This window comes from Arachis hypogaea, chromosome 20 (assembly GCF_003086295.3).
Source record: "Arachis hypogaea cultivar Tifrunner chromosome 20, arahy.Tifrunner.gnm2.J5K5, whole genome shotgun sequence".
Taxonomy (NCBI): domain Eukaryota; kingdom Viridiplantae; phylum Streptophyta; class Magnoliopsida; order Fabales; family Fabaceae; genus Arachis; species Arachis hypogaea.
Window position 1 is genome coordinate 124,949,071 of NC_092055.1, and position 14,584 is coordinate 124,963,654.

The 14,584-nt window shown below is 38.6% G+C and overlaps 1 non-coding gene across 1 annotated transcript; it reads left to right on the forward strand.

Annotated features, from left to right (window-relative positions):
* Positions 1-13,623: 13,623 nt before the first annotated feature.
* Positions 13,624-13,727, forward strand: LOC112787001 (small nucleolar RNA R71). Its single transcript, XR_003194441.1, has one exon. It is a non-coding gene; the product is annotated as a small nucleolar RNA R71 (small nucleolar RNA).
* The last annotated feature ends 857 nt before the right edge of the window (positions 13,728-14,584 follow it).

Here is a 14,584-nt window from a genome sequence, read left to right on the forward strand (position 1 = left end):
AACAATTTTGTAATTAATCATTTTTAACAATGTTTGATCATCACAATAATTTCAATTTTTCCAAACTCATCAATCTCCCCCTTGATGACAAACATTATTAAAAATTTAATTGAAAAAGGTTAAGGATTAAGAGAACTCCCTTGTTGATTTTGAATCCTCCCCCTTTCAATTGATCACATGGCTCCCCCTTAATGTGTGCATTAATCCAATGGAAGCTTTTATCTGTAACATGCTTTAAACAATTCCAAAAAATTTTATGTATTCAACACATGGAACCTTTCAAACAAAGACATGTTAAACAGCTTGTTTTTTGAGCAGATTGATAAAAATAATCAAGACTTAATTTTTTATCTTTCGGATAACATGTTGCTCACAAAAAAATGTTCTTGTAAACAAAGTATGTCAGAGTACTCTCAGAGTACATTGCAATAGATGACCAAGACTCAACATACTACATACAGCATTATATCCAAAGGCAAATAATCCCTGCCAAAAAAAATGTTTCCTGCCAATCAAAGTAATTAAATCAAGCAAATGAAACATATAGCCAATATTCAGCCATCAAAATAGAATATCAGAAATATTGGCATGAAGCAATAATCATCAGAAAACTTAAAAAATCAAAAATCAGAGCACACAAATTAGATTGACAGTCCCAATCCTATTCGCAAAAGATCAGCCCCTTTTTCTTTTCTTTTTAATATTCCTCCCCTTTTGTCATCAAGAGGGAAACCTACAAAACAGATAGAAATAGTAATGTAATGCAAAATATTTGATTAAAAACCAAAACAGAGTACTTAAAGTTACTTAGTACAGTCATCCAACATCAAACAATTCAAAAGACACTAAATCCAAAGGAGCAGTAAAATAGAAATTATTCAAAGTCATAGGCAGCAGTGGACAAAACAGTCAAGCATCAGAAAGATTTATGTCCGAGTCAAGGTGATCATCTTCTCCATCGGAATGAGCCATGTCTTTCTCCAAGCTCTTGATTAGCAAATTAACCCTCTCATTGCACTTGGTCCAGGCCTTTTCGTTTTTATATGCTTGTTTCCAAGCCTCTTTGTAGGTCTTGACCATCAGACTAGACATGTGGGAGAACTCATTCAACACATCCTTGACAGATTCAGAGAGCTTAGAAGATTTAGAAGGAAGACTATCACTTTCGCTATCAGAGAGCATGGATGCCATTGAACTTTTGCTCCTTTTTCCTTTCACAGACTCGGGAACACCACCTCCCTTAATAGTAGAAACCCTGTTCTCAACAGGTTTATTGCTTAAATCAACATTAAAATACTCAAATAAGCAAGTCAGAAATATTCCATAAGGTAAATTTGCTTTCTTATCACTGCGAACACAATCCCACATGTGTCACACCATCAGATATGAAAAAGAAATTGATGCAGAAGTAAGAATAGCAAATAAGACAAGAGTATCACAAACAGTGACTTGCTGATAGAAACCACTTTGAGGCATGAGAATGTGATTGATGATACGATGAAACACAGGTCCGAGTGCCTTGTGGGTCAAAGTAGTTCCATCGAGAGTAGAAAAGTTTTCACAGACCCGAGACAGGGCTACCTGAAGGGAAATCCCAACATGGGAGTCCCATTTTCTGGACATGTAAGCCCTTGCTCCTTCATCTTCATATCCCAAGGCAGCGCTCACTGTATCTCTGTTCAAAGTCAGATGCACCCTTTTGACATATGAGTGTAAAGCCCCATCATGATACATCATGTTAGCATAGAACTCACGAACCAAATTCGGGTAAATAGGTTTACAAATTTTGAAGAGTGGAGACCATTTTAGATCATCAAAGAGTGCAGTAAAGTCAATACCTTTTTCACTCAGATTTTCCAGATTTACAACATAGGAAGCACACAAATGGCGATTTACCAGAACTTGTGCGAGGAACTCAAAAGCAGCGCATGACATAAAATGCGCAGGATCAAAATGTGAGTGAATTTTACCAAACTTGTTTTTGAAGTCCAGAGAGTCCAGGTTAGGGGGTTCTCTGGTGTTGTGGAGTACTGGCTTCTTTGTTCTTTGGGACCGGCTGGATGGATGGGGTGTTGACCGTCACGGTGGTGAAGGTTGAGGAGATGGAAGAGACTCTTCTTCTTCTTCTTCAGGGACTTGCTCCTGTCCCTTGGTGTTCTTCTTGGATGAACCAGCCTCCTACCTTGCAGATGCTCTTGCATGGATTGTTTTATGTGCCATGGATGCGGTTGAGTGAGAGGAGGGTGAGAAGATGAAGAGAGGCCGAAGAGGGTGGAAGGTGGGGAGGGGTTTTAGATCACATTAAATGCTTAGTGGAGAGAATATCATTTAAAGAGATGAGCATATAATGGAAACGGTTTTCAATCAAGAAAATTTTAAAATAAAAACAAATAACTGAGACACTTGTTCCTTGAAACGTGGGAGAGAATAAGGGAAAAGAGATTTGATATGACATGAACTCCCTTTTAAAGATATGATGTGACAACCTTTCCAAAAAATATTTAAAAATTATTTTATTGAAACCATGATGAAGAAAAAAATGAAAGCGGGCCAGAATCATGGAATGGATCAAAGTAGTTGGGTTGGGCTTAAGTTAGAAGGCACCAAGGTTCAGTCTCCCCCTGTTTCATAGCTTGTTCATCACATGCCCAGATTTGTCTCCTTGCTTCCTATGAGATAAAAACCAACAGAAACATAAAAATCACAATTTTTCAACACAGTTCAAATCCATCATTCTCAAACTATTCCTTAAAGAACAAAACCTATCTTCACATAGAGGTTTAGTGAAAATGTCAGCCGGTTGCTCTTCGGATTTCACAAATTAAATATCAATAGTACCTTTTTGCACATGTTCTCTAATAAAATGATATCTTACTTCAATGTGCTTAGTTCTAGAGTGCAGAACAGGATTTTTAGAAATATTTATAGCACTCATATTATCACAAAATAAAGGTATACTATTGATTTTCAATTTATAATCCTCTAATTGAGTTTTCAACCAAATTAATTGTGAGCAACAAGCTGCGGCAGATATGTATTCAGCTTCAGTCGTGGATAGTGCAACAGTGGCTTGTTTCTTGCTTGACCACATATTGAGTGAGCTTCCAAGGAAGCAACACATTCCGAAAGTGCTTGTTCTATCCACTCGGTCACCCGCATAATCTGCATTACAAAAACCTACTGCACAAAATTCATTAGATTTTGGATACCATAAGCCAAGGTCATATGTGCCCTTAATGTATCTAATGATTCTTTTAACAGCCGAAAGATGGGATTCTTTTGGGTGTGATTGAAATCTTGAACATACACCCACACTTTGAACAATATCCGGTCTAGAGGATGTAAGATACATAAGTGAGCCTATCATTCCTCTATACCGTGTTTCATCCACATATTTGCCACTTTCATCCTTATCAAGTTTAGTGTTTGGATGCATAGGTGTTCCCATTGGTTTGGAATTTTCAAGGCCAAATTTCTTGATTAATTCTTTTACATATTTATCTTGGTGAATAAAAATACCACTAGGAGTTTGTTTAATTTGAAGACCAAGAAAAAAGGTTAATTCACCCATTAAACTCATTTCAAACTCACTAGTCATAAGTTTTCCAAACTCTTCACACAAGGTTTCATTGGCCGAACCAAACACTGTCATCCACATAAACTTCAACAAGTAAAATATCATCATTAGATTCTTTTATAAATAAAGTAGTATCAGTGGTACCCCTTTGAAAATGATTTTCCAACAAGAAGGCACTAAGCCTTTTATACCAAGCTCTTGGAGCTTGCCTTAGGCCATAAAGAGCATTTGAGAGTTTAAAAACATGATTTAGAAATTTTTTGCTTTCAAAATTGGGTTGAGCCATAAATACTTTCCTATCTATAAAACCATTAAGGAAAGCACATTTGACATCCATTTGGAACATCTTAAAACCCTTGTGGGCAGCATAGGCAAGAAGCAATCTAATTGCTTCCATTCTTGCTACCAAGACAAATGACTCATCAACATCAATCCCTTCCTCTTGATCGTAACATTGGGCCACTAATATAACCTTGTTACGAATAACACTAACATCCTCACCCAATTTATTTTTGAAAATCCACTTTGTATTGGTTACCTTCTTACCATTAGAATTTGGTACAAATGTCCAAACCTCATTCTTTTCAAATTGAGCAAGTTCCTCTTCCATGGCTTTAACCCATGAGGGGTCTGCAAGGGCTTGCTTTACATTAAGAGGATCCAATTGGGACAAGAAAGCAACTTTGCTTTGTTCCACTTGTTTCTTGCTTGAGGATCTAGTGGTTATGCCTTGGGAAGGATCACCAATGATAAAATCATGGGGTAACCCTTCAAAAACTTCCATTCTCGTGACCTTTGAGGGAAGGTTCTGCCTTGATGAGTTTCAGTGGATTGCTCTATTCTGGATTCTCTGGCTTGTTCAGGAGACAAAATAGAAATGTCTCCTTCATTCCGACGAGACGTTTCTGGACAGTTAGGTTCAGCAGCTGGGACGGACTTGGGATCATCTTGACTAGCTTCTTGGTTTACATCAGCATCACAACCTGCATCATCTTCTATCACAGCACCGGGAATAGAGTTAGAATCACAAAAGGACACATTTATGGATTTCTCTATTGTTCTATGTTCCTTGAGGTAAATCCTAAACGCTTTGCTAGTGGTGGAGTATCCAACAAATATTCCTTCATAGGATTTTGGATCAAATTTTCTAAGATTTTCTTTATTGTTAAGAACAAAACATTTGCATCCAAAAATGTGAAAATACTTAAGATTAAGTGGGGTTCCTTTCCATAGCTCATATAGAGTTTTCTTTAAACCTTTTCGAATGATGGTTCTATTCAGAATATAGCAAGCTATATTTACAGCTTCAGCCCACAAAAATTTTGGTACATCATTTTCACAAAGCATTGCCCTAGTAATTTCTTGAAGGCTTCTATTCCTTCTTTCAACTACCCCATTTTGTTGAGGAGTTCTAGGACATGAAAAGTTGTGTGCAATACCAAAATCATCACAAAATTTTTCAAAATCTTGATTTTCAAATTCTCTTCCATGATCACTTCTCAAGTGGGCAATTTTCAAATCTTTTTCATTTTGAATCTTTTTACAAAGAGTGGAAAAAGCATGAAAAGCATCATTCTTGTGAGCTAAGAAGAGAACCCAACCGAATCTAGAGTAATCATCCACCACCACCAAACTATAGTGTTTACCTCCCAAACTTTGAGTCTTAGTTGGACCAAAAAGATCAATATGCAACATTTCTAATGGCCTCTTAGAGGAAATTCCATCTTTTGGTTTAAAAGAAGATTTTACTTGTTTGCCTAGTTGACAAGCATCACAAGTAATATCTTTATCAAATTTAATATTGAGAATTCCTCTAACCAAGTTTTTCTTAACAAGCTTAGAAATTTGGTACATGCTTGCATGACCCAATTTCTTATGCCAAAGCCATTTTTCAGATTCAAGAGAAGTAAAACATGTAACTTTTTTATCTTTTAGATCCTCAAGAATCAATCCATACACATTATTACATCTTTTTGCTTCAAATAAGACTTCACCGAATTTTTCACAAATAACTAAGTAATCCAATTTTCTAAAAATAACCTCATAACCAAGATCACACAATTGGCTAATGCTTAGTAGATTGTGCTTTAATCCATCAACAAGCAAAACATCATTAATAAAAGAAGAAAAACTCTTACCTACTTTACCTATGGCCACTATTTTTCCTTTTCCATTGTCACTGAAAGTAACAAAGCCTCCATCATACTCATCAAGCTTGATGAAGAACGTTGCCTTTCCGGTCATATGCCTAGAGCACCCACTGTCCATATACCACATATTGTCCTTTCTTTTGGATGCTAGGCAAACCTACAAAACAAGCTCAAGTGACCTTAAGTATCCAAATCTTTTTTGGATCCTTTGATGTCAAACCATCTTCTTTATCCCAAGCCATTATAATCACTTATAAAACACTTAATAGGAAAATGACCATTCCGATTGCATAATCTACAAAATTTTTGAGTTGCTGTTTTTCTAAAGTTTGTTGGATTTTGAAACCTTATGTCACCCGAAGAGGATGCCATGTTAGTAAAAGAAGACTTTTCAATGAATTTTTTAGATTTGTGAAAACCCAACTCAGCTTTATCATAAAGAGATTTTTGACTAGCCAAGAGTTGATTTAAATTTTCAGAACTTTTATCAAAGTTAGCTAAGTCCTCTTTAAGTCTTTTTATCTCTTTATGCAGCCACTCATTTTCTTCAAAATAATTCAGATTAGCAGTCACAGAATGGTGATATTCACAGCTCTTAAGTTCAACCTTCAACCGCTTGTTTTCTTCAACAAGATCAACAACAGTTTCGGTTTCCCTTAATTTATCTTTAAGAAAACCATTTTCAGCTTTCAATATTGCTATTTGAGACTCAAGATCTTGGTTTTCACTTAGGAAACATTTAATCTTTTCAGAAAGATGATCTATCATAAGATGAAAGTCTTCAGTGGAAGGGTCAAAAAATACTACATGCTCTACGTGATTGGCCATGAGGCATGTTTGAGACTTGATTTCTGATTCTTCATCTTCATCTGAGTCATTTTTCAAGTCTTCCCAAGATGCCATGAGACCTTTCTTCTTTTCCTTTTTCGGCTTGTCCTCCTTCTTCAGTTTTGGACAATCAGACTTGAAGTGCCCAGCTTCTTTACAGTTGTAACAGATCAATTTGCTAAGATCTCTTTTTGGCTTCCTTGAGCTGCCTCCTTTGTTTCGTTCCTTTAGCTTCACCATTTTTCTGAATTTCTTAGCAAACAAAACAAAATCATTTTCAGATGAGTTATCACTAGATTCATCATCCAGTGGTTCAGAAACAGATTTGAGAGCAATTTCTTTCTTTTTTGTATCTTTTTTCAAATATGTGTTTTCAAAGGCAAGTAAATTTCCTCTTAAATCATCATAGGTCATAGTATCAATGTTACTACTCTCAGCTATTACTATTGCTTTGGTTTTCCACTCTTTTGTGAGACATCTCAGTATTTCCTCACAAGCACAGATTCTGAATATGTGATCTGGTATGCGAAATTGTTACTCAGGTTGTGAATTATTGTACGAAATTGATTCCCTGGCGATGGCACCAAAAACGGATGCACAGAACCAAGGTCTAAACATATCTTCACAACTTCGCATAACTGACCAGCAAGTGCACTGGGTCGTCCAAGTAATACCTTACGTGAGTAAGGGTCGAATCCCACGGAGATTGTTGGTATGAAGCAAGCTATGGTCACCTTGTAAATCTCAGTCAGGCTGATATAAAATAGTTATGTAGTTTTCGAAATGTAGTAATAAAAGAAGGATAGAAATACTTATGTAAATTATTGGTGAGAATTTCAGATAAGCGTATGGAGATGCAATCGTTCCTCTGAGCCTCCGCTTTCCTGCTGTCTTCATCCAATCAGTCTCACTCCTTTCTATGGCTGGCTTTATGCAAGGGCATCACCGTTGTCGGTGGCTACATCCCCTCCTCTTGTGAAAATGGTCCAAGATGCCCTGTCACGGCACGACTAATCATCTGAGGTTCCCGATCATGCTGGAATAGGATTCACCCTCCTTTTGCGTCTGTCACTACGCCCAGCACTCGCGAGTTTGAAGCTCGTCACAGTCATTCAATCATTGAATCCTACTCGGAATACCACAGACAAGGTTTAGACTTTCCGGATTCTCTTGAATGCCGCCATCATTCTAGCTTACACCACGAAGATTCCGATTAAGAGATCTAAGAGATACTCATTCAATCTAATGTAGAACGGAAGTGGTTGTCAGGCACGCGTTCATAGGGAATGATGATGATTGTCACGTTCATCACATTCAGGTTGAGGTACGAATGAATATCTTAGAAGCGAAATAAGATGAATTGAATAGAAAACAGTAGTACTTTGCATTAATCTTTGAGGAACAGCAGAGCTCCACACCTTAATCTATGGAGTGTAGAAACTCTACCGTTGAAAATACATAAGTGATAATGGAGTTCATTGGTCTCGGTCCCAGAGGGGAACCGGAGTAACCAAGACTTGATCACAGGATCAAAATACAATCCAGGATGTCTAATACAATAGTAAAAAGTTCTATTTATAATAAACTAGCTACTAGGGTTTACAGAAGTAAGTAATTGATGTATAAATCCACTTCCGGGGCCCACTTGGTGTGTGCTTGGGCTGAGCTTGAATGTTACACGTGCAGAGACTCTTTCTGGAGTTGAACGCCAGGTTGTAACGTATTTCTGGCGTTCAACTCTGGTTTGTGACTTGTTTCTGGCGTTTAACTCCAGACAGCAGCGTAGAACTGGCGTTCAACGCCCTTTTACGTCGTCTAAACTTGGCCAAAGTATGGACTATTATACATTGCTGGAAAGCCCTGGATGTCTAATTTTCAATGCAATTGGAAGCGCACTATTTCGAGTTCTGTAGCTCCAGAAAATCCACTTTGAGTGCAGGGAGGTCAGAATCCAACAGCATCAGCAGTCCTTCTTCAACCTCTGAATCTGATTTTTGCTCAAGTCCCTCAATTTCAGCCAGAAAATACCTGAAATCACATAAAAACACACAAACTCATAGTAAAGTCCAGAAATGTGAATTTAACATACAAACTAATGAAAACATCCCTAAAAGTAACTAGATCCTACTAAAAACATACTAAAAATAATGCCAAAAAGCGTACAAATTATCCGCTCATCACAACACCAAACTTAAATTGTTGCTTGTCCCCAAGCAACTGAAAATCAAATAGGATAAAAAGAAGAGAATATACTATAAATTCCAAACTATCAATGAAACATAGCTTCAATCATATGAGCGGGACTTATAGCTTTTTGCCTCTTGAATAGTTTTGGCATCTCACTTTATCCATTGAAGTTCAGAATGATTGGCTTCTATAGGAACTCAGAGTTCAGATAGTTTTATTGATTCTCCTAGTTCAGTATGATGATTCTTGAACACAGCTATTTTATGAGTCTTGGCCGTGGCCCTAAGCACTTTGTTTTCCAGTATTACTACCGGATACATAAATGCCACAGACACATAATTGGGTGAACCTTTTCAGATTGTGACTCAGCTTTGCTAAAGTCCCCAATTAGAGGTGTCCAGGGTTCTTAAGCACACTCTTTTTTTGCTTTGGACCTTGACTTTAACCGCTCAGTCTCAAGTTTTCACTTGACACCTTCACGCCACAAGCACATGGTTAGGGACAGCTTGGTTTAGCCGCTTAGACCAAGATTTTATTCCTTTAGACCCTCCTATCCACTGATGCTCAAAGCCTTGGGATCCTTTTTATTTGCCCTTGCCTTTTGGTTTTAAGGGTTATTGGCTTTTTGCTCTTGCCTCTTGATTTTAAGAGCTTTTGGCTTTTTCTGCTTGCTTTTTCTTTTTCTTTCTAATTTTTTTTCGCCTATATTTTTTTTTCTGCAAGCTTTGTTCTTTGCTGCTTTTTCTTGCTTCAAGAATCATTTTTATGATTTTTCAGATTATCAAATAACATGTCTCCTAGTCATCATTCTTTCAAGAGCCAACATATTTAACATTCTTAAACAACAACTTCAAAAGACATATGCACTGTTCAAGCATTCATTCAGAAAACAAGAAGCATTGTCACCACATCAATATAATTAAACTAAGTTCAAGGATAAATTCGAAACTCATGTACTTCTTATTCTTTTGAATTAAAACAGTTTTTATTTAAGAGAGGTGATGGATTCATAGGACATTCATAACTTTAAGGCAAAGTTACTAAATACTAATGATCATGTAATGAAGACACAAACATAGATAAGCACTTTACATAGAAACGAAAAACAGAGAAAATAAGAACAAGGAATGAATCCACCTTAGTGATGGTGGCGTTTCCTTCTTGAGGAACCAATGATGTCCTTGAGCTCTTCTATGTCTCTTCCTTGTCTTTGTTGCTCCTCCCTCATTGCTTTTTGATCTTCTTTAATTTCATGAAGGATGATGGAGTGCTCTTGATGTTCCACCCTTAATTGTCCCATGTTGGAACTTAATTCTCCTAGGGAGGTGTTGATTTGCTCCCAATAGTTTTGTGGAGAAAATTGCATTTGAGGCATCTTCGGGATCTCATGGTGATGAGATTCATGCGCCTCTTGAGCTCCATGAATGGGCTCTCTTGCTTGCTCCATCTTTTTCTTAGTGATGGGCTTGTCCTCTTTAATGAGGATATCTCCCTCTATGTCAATCCCAGCCGAATTGCATAGGTGGCAGATGAGGTGAGGAAAGGCTAACCTTGCCATAGTGGAGGACTTGTCAGCCACTTTGTAGAGTTCTTGAGGTATAATCTCATGAACTTCCACCTCTTCTCCAATCATGATGCTATGGATCATGATGGCCCGGTCTATAGTAACTTCAGACCGGTTGCTAGTGGAAATGATTGAGCATTGAATGAACTCCAACCATCCTCTAGCTACAGGCTTAAGCTCCAGTCTTCTTAGTTGAACCGGTTTGCCTTTTGAGTCAATCTTCCATTGAGCTCCTTCTACACATATGTCCATGAGGACTTGGTCCAACCTTTGATCAAAGTTGACTCTCCTTGTGTAGGGGTGTGCGTTCTCTTCCATGTTTGGCAAGTTGAACGCCAACCTCACATTTTCCGGACTAAAATCTAAGTATTTTCCCCGAACCATGGTGAGATAATTCTTTGGGTTCGGGTTCTTACTTTGATCATGGTTCCTAGTGATCCATGCATTAGCATAGAACTCTTGAACCATTAGGATGCCGACTTGTTGGATGGGGTTTGTTAGAACTTCCCAACCTCTTCTTTGAATTTCATGTTGGATCTCCGGATACTCATTTCTTTTGAGCTTGAAAGGGACCTCGGGGATCACCTTCTTCTTGGCCACAACATCATAGAAGTGGTCTTGATGGGCTTTGGAGATGAACCTTTCCATCTCCCATGACTCGGAGGTGGAAGCTTTTGTCTTTCCTTTCCCTTTTCTAGAGGATTCTCCGATCTTAGGTGCCATCAATGGTAATGGAAAAACAAAAAGCTTATGCTTTTACCACACCAAACTTAGAATTTTGCTCGCCCTCGAGCAAGAGAAGAAAGAAAAGATGAAGAAGAAGAAAAGATGGAGAAGAGGGGGAGGTGTGTTTCGGCCAAGAAGAGAAGAGAGGGTTGTGTTGTGTGAAAATGAGGAAGAATGGAAGGCTTTATATAGGGAAGGGAGGGGGGTTAAGGTTCGGCCATTTAGGGTGGGTTTGGGTGGAAAATTGATTTTGAATTTTGAAGGTAGGTGGAGTTTATGAGGTAGGTTTATGGAGAAGAGTGGATGGATGTGAGTGGTGAAGAGGTGATGGGGAAGAGAGATTGAGGTGATTGGTGGAGGGTTTTGGGGAAGAGTGTTTATGGGATTGTGTGAAAGAGGGGTGAGAAGAAGTGAGTGGAGGTAGGTGGGGATCCTGTGGGGTCCACAGATCCTGAGGTGTTCAAGGATTTACAACCTTGCACCAAATTAGGCATGTAAAATACCCTTGCACACAACTCTGGGCGTTCAGCGCCAGGTTGGTGCTTGTTCTGGGCGTTCAGCGCCAGCTCTCCTCCAGGGTGCATTTCTGGCGTTCAAACGCCCAGATGCTGCCCATTTCTGGCGTTCAGCGCCAGAACCATGCTCTGTTCTGGCGTTGAACGCCCAAAACATGCTTCTTACTGGCGTTTAAATGCCAGTAAGGTCTTCCTCCAGGGTGTGATTTTTCTTCTGCTGTTTTTGATTCCGTTTTCAATTTTTATATTTATTTTGTGACTCCACATGATCATGAACCTAATAAAACATGAAAAACAAAAAAAAAATTAGATAATTAAACATTGGGTTGCCTCCCAACAAGCGCTTCTTTAATGTCAATACCTTGACAGTGGGCTCTCATGGAGCCTCACAGATGTGCAGAGTTCTGTTGAGACCTCCCAACACCAAACTTAGAGTTTGGATATGGGGGTTTGACACCAAACTTAGAGTTTAGTTGTGACCTCCCAACACCAAACTTAGAGTTTGACTGTGGGGACTTTGTTTGACTCTGCTTTGAGAGAAGCTTTTTATGCTTCCTCTCCATGGATGCAGAGAGAGATCCTTGAGTTGTAAACACAAGGTTGTCCTCATTTAATTGAAGGATCAATTCTCCTCTGTCCACATCAATCACAGCTCTTGCTGTGGCTAGGAAAGGTCTTCCTAGGATGATGGATTCATCCTCTTACTTTCCAGTATCCAGGACTATGAAATCAGCAGGGATGTAAAGGCCTTTAACCTTTACTAACACGTCCTCTACTTGTCCATAAGCCTGTTTTCTTGAATTGTCTTCCATCTCTAATGAGATTTTAGCAGCTTGTACCCCATAGATTCCCAGTTTCTCTATTACAGAGAGGGGCATGAGGTTTATCCCTGAACCAAGGTCACACAGAGCCTTAAAGATCATGGTGCCTATAGTACAAAGTATTATGAACTTTCTAGGATCCTGTCTCTTCTGAGGCAATGTCAGTTGATCCAGATCACTTAGTTCATTGGTGAACAAGGGAGGTTCATCTTCCCAAGTATCAATGCCAAATAATTTGGCATTTAGCTTCATGATTGCACCAAGGAACTTGGCAGCTTGCTCTTCAGTAACATCCTCATTCTCTTCAGAAGAGGAATACTCATCAGAGCTCATGAATGGCATAAGGAGGTTCAATGGAATTTCTATGGTCTCTAGATGAGCCTCAGAGTCCTTTGGTTCCTCAGAGGGAAGCTCCTTATTGATCACTGGACGTCCCAGGAGGTCTTTCTCCTTGGGATTCACGTCCTCTCCTTCCCTTACAGGTTCGGCCATGGTGCTTATGTCAATGGCCTTGCACTCTCCTTTTGGATTCTCTTCTGTATTGCTTGGGAGAGTACTAGGAGGGATTTCAGTGATCCTTTTACTCAGCTGGCCCACTTGTGCTTCCAAGTTTCTAATGGAAGACCTTGTTTCATTCATGAAACTTACAGTGGCCTTGGATAGATCAGAGACTAAGTTTGCTAAATTAGAGGTATTTTGTTCAGAGTTCTCTGTCTGTTGCTGAGTGGATGATGGAAAAGGTTTATTATTGTTAAACCTGTTTCTTCCACCATTATTAAAGCCTTGTTGAGGCCTTTGATCCTTCCATGAGAGATTTGGATGATTTCTCCATCATGGATTATAAGTGTTTCCATATGGTTCACCCATGTATTTTAACTCTGCTATTGCAGGGTTCTCAGGATCATAAGCTTCTTCCTCAGAAGATGCCTCTTGAGTACTGTTGGATGCAGCTTGCATTCCATTCAGACTCTGTGAAATCATATTGACTTGCTGAGTCAATATTTTGTTCTGAGCCAATATGGCATTCAGAGTATCAATTTCAAGAACTCCCTTCTTCATAGGCGTCCCATTATTCACAGGATTCCTCTCAGAAGTGTACATAAGCTGGTTATTAGCAACCATATCAATGAGTTCTTGAGCTTCTGCAGGCGTTTTCTTTAGGTGAATGGATCCACCTGCAGAAATATCCAATGACATCTTTGATAGCTCAGATAAACCATCATAGAATATATCCAGGATGGTCCATTTTGAAAGCATGCCAGAAGGACACATTTTGGTCAGCTGTTTGTATCTTTCCCAAGCTTCATAGAGGGATTCACCTTCTTTCTGTCTGAAGGTTTGAACATCATCTCTAAGCTTGCTCAGCTTTTGAGTACGAAAGAACTTGGCTAAGAAAGCCGTGACCAGCTTATCCCAAGAGTTCAGGCTGTCTTTGGGTTGAGAGTCCAACCATATTCTGGCTCTGTCTCTTACAGCAAAAGGGAAAAGCATGAGCCTGTAGTCTTCAGGATCTACTCCATTAGTCTTAACAGTATCACAGATCTGCAAGAATTCAGTTAAGAACTGAAAGCGATCTTCAGATGGAAGTCCATGAAACTTGCAGTTCTGCTGCATCAGAGAAACTAGCTGAGGTTTCAGCTCAAAATTGTTTGCTCCAATGGTAGGGATGGAGATGCTTCTTCCATGTAATTGGAATTAGGTCCAGTAAATTCACCAAGCATCCTCCTTGCATTATTGTTGTTGGGTTCGGCTGCCATCTCCTTTACTTGTTCGAAATTTTCAATAAGGTTGTCTCTGGATTGTTGTAATTTAGCTTCTCTTAGTTTTCTCTTCAGATTCCTTTCAGGTTCTGGATTAGCTTCAACAAGAATACCTTTTTCTCTGTTCCTACTCATAAGAAAGAGAAGAGAACAAGAAAAGAAGAGGAATCCTCTATGTCACAGTAAAGAGGTTCCTTATTGTTAGTAGAAAAAGAAGAAAAGGAAAAGAAATTCGAACACAGATAGAGGGGGTTCGAATTTGGTGAGTGATGTGAGGAAGAGATGTTAGTAGATGAATAAATAAATAGAATAAGATGAGAGAGAGGGAGAGGATTTTCGAAAATAATTTTTAAAAAAGAGTTAGTGATTTTCGAAAATAGTTTTTGAAAAAGGTTGATAGTTTTTCGAAAATTCAAATAAAAAATAAAATAATTAGTTTAATTAAAAAGAAATTTT